Here is a 3,065-nt window from a genome sequence, read left to right on the forward strand (position 1 = left end):
TTTTTATGTGGAGCATATTCTTTCTTGCGGCCACTATGTTTATCATGGTAAATGACATGCAAAACCACTCCTTTCAATGCATGTACTATTAGACCATTGTAGATTAACCTCTCACTTTCCAACAAAGTTTCATATAAGTCCATATTAATAAATTCACATAAGATGATCAAATTAATGCATGAAACTTTCACACATGCATTTACTCACATCATAAACACAGAATATAACTTTTAATTATTTATAAGACTCGGTTTCATGGTCCCGAAACCACTTTTCGACTAGGGTCAACTTTGGGCTGTCACAACTCTCCCCACTTAAGAAATTTTCGTATCCGAAATCTTACCGGTAAATAGGTTTGGGTATCGTTCTTTCATCGAGCTCTCGGTCTCCCAAGTAGCTTCCTCGATCCCGTGTTTGAGCCATAACACCTTTACTAGCGGAACTCTTTTGTTTCGCAACTCCTTCACTTCACGAGCTAGGATACGCATCGGTTCTTCTTCATAGCTCTTGTCGACTTGAATTTCAACCTCTGATGGGCTAATTATATGCGATGGATCAGATCGATAGCGTCGAAGCATCGAAACATGAAAGACGTCATGAATCTTTTCAAGCTCCGGGGGCAAAATCAATCTATACGCAACCGGACCAACTCGTTCGGAGATTCGTACGGCCCAATGAATCTTGGGCTCAACTTGCCCTTACGGCCGAACCTGAGTATCTTTTTCCAAGGTGAAACCTTAAGGAACACTTTGTCTCCCACCTGATACTCGATGTCTTTTCGTTTCAAATCTGCGTACGACTTCTGACGATCCGTGGCTACCTTCAGACTTTCACGGATTACCTTTACTTTCTGTTCAGCATCTTTAATCAAATCAACTCCGAAAATTTTACTTTCACCGAGCTCGGTCCAAAACAATGGTGTACGGCATTTACGACCGTACAAAGCCTCGTAAGGTGCCATCTTAATACTTGATTGAAAACTATTGTTGTAGCGAATTCAATCAAAGGTAAGTACCGTTCCATGAACTACTGACTCGAGGATGCAACATCTCAACATATCCTCAAGTATCTGAATTATCCGCTCGGATTGACCATCGGTTGGGGGTGAAAAGCAGTGCTAAAATGCAGCTTGGTACCCAGAGCTTCTTGCAATTTCTTCCAAATCGTGAGGTGAATCTCGGATCTCTATCCGACACGATAGAACAGGTACCCCGTGTAATCTCACAATTGATAAACGTACAATTCAGCTAGTTTATCCAATGAAAATCCGTACGTACAGGGATGAATGAGCCGACTTAGTCAGTCTTCAACAACAACCATATCGCATCCTTCTTACTTGCTGACAAGGGCAGTCCGGACACAGGTCCATTGTGACTCGATCCCATTTCCACTCGGGTATCATGATCGACTGGAGTAATCCTGAAGGCACTTGATGTTCCGCTTTCACTTGTTGACATATTAACATCTCGAACAAAGTCGGAGATGTCCCGTTTCATACCATGCCACCAAAATTGACGTTTCAAATCGTTGTACATTTTCGTACTCCCCGGGTGAATTGACATTCGGCTACAATGGGCTTCGTTCAGAATCATCGAAATGAGTTCCGAATTCCTTGGAACACACAAACAATTTCTGAACCTCAAACAATCATCATCATCAATTTGAAACTCCGATCCCTCGTTCGGAAAACACTTAGCCCGTTTTGCAACCAATTCATCATCGACTTTCTGAGCTTCACGAATTTGGTGAGTCAATAATGGTTTAGCTTTTAATTCGGCTACTAACACATTGTCTGGTAGAACAGACAAATGCACGTTCATCGCTCGTAAAGCAAACAATGACTTCCGGCTTAAGGCGTCCGCAACCACGTTAGCCTTTCCCGGGTGGTAATCAATGACAAGCTCGTAATCTTTCAACAACTCAAGCCAACGTCTTTGTCGCAGATTCAAGTCTCGTTGAGTCATCAAATATTTGAGACTTTTGTGGTCCGAAAATACATGGCACTTCTCACCAAACATATAATGTCGCCATATTTTTAAAGCAAATACGATGGCAGCTAGTTCGAGATCATGGGTCGGATAATTCCTCTCGTGTGGCTTCAATTGTCTCGACGCATAGGCCACGACTTGACCTTCTTGCATCAATACGCAACCCAACCCAAGTAGGGATGCGTCACTATAAATGACAAACTCTTTACCTGATTCGGGTTGCACCAAAATTGGAGCTTCAGTCAAATGAGTTTTCAGTTGGTCGAAACTTTTCTGACATTTCTCCGTCCACTCGAACCTAACATCCTTTTGAAGTAGCTTCGTCATTGGTGTGGCTATCATCGAGAAACCCTTCACAAATCGTCGGTAATAACCGGCGAGCCCCAAAAAGCTCCGAACTTCAGTAACATTTCTCGGAGGTTTCCAGTCAAGTATGGCTGAAATTTTGTTCGGGTCAACTCGAATACCCGACGCGGATACCACATGACCCAAGAAGCTAACCTCTCTTAACCAGAACTCACACTTACTGAACTTAGCATATAACTGCTTATCCCGCAAAATTTGCAGCACTAGCCTCAGATGCTCAGCATGTTCGGTCTCATCTATTGAATAGACCAAAATGTCATCAATGAACACAACTACGAACCGATCCAAATACGGTCTGAAGATCCGATTCATCAAATCCATAAATACTGCAGGGGCATTAGTGAGCCCAAACGGCATCACTAAGAATTTGTAGTGACCATATCTCGTTCTGAAGGCAGTTTTAGGAATATCGGAATCTCGAATTCGCAACTGATAATAGCCCGATCTCAAATCTATTTTTGAGAACACTGAGGCTCCCTTCAGTTGGTCGAACAAATCATCGATGCGCGGCAACGGATATTTGTTCTTTATCGTCACTTTATTCAGCTGACGATAGTCAATGCACAACCTCATGGTTCCGTCCTTCTTTTTCACGAACAATACTGGTGCACCCCAAGGTGAGAAACTTGGTCGAGCGAAACCTCTATCCGTCAGTTCTTGCAACTGAGCTTTCAACTCCTTTAACTCGGTTGGTGCCATACGATACGGAGC

The sequence above is a fragment of the Gossypium hirsutum genome, chromosome A01 (genome assembly GCF_007990345.1).
Source record: "Gossypium hirsutum isolate 1008001.06 chromosome A01, Gossypium_hirsutum_v2.1, whole genome shotgun sequence".
NCBI classification, from domain to species: domain Eukaryota; kingdom Viridiplantae; phylum Streptophyta; class Magnoliopsida; order Malvales; family Malvaceae; genus Gossypium; species Gossypium hirsutum.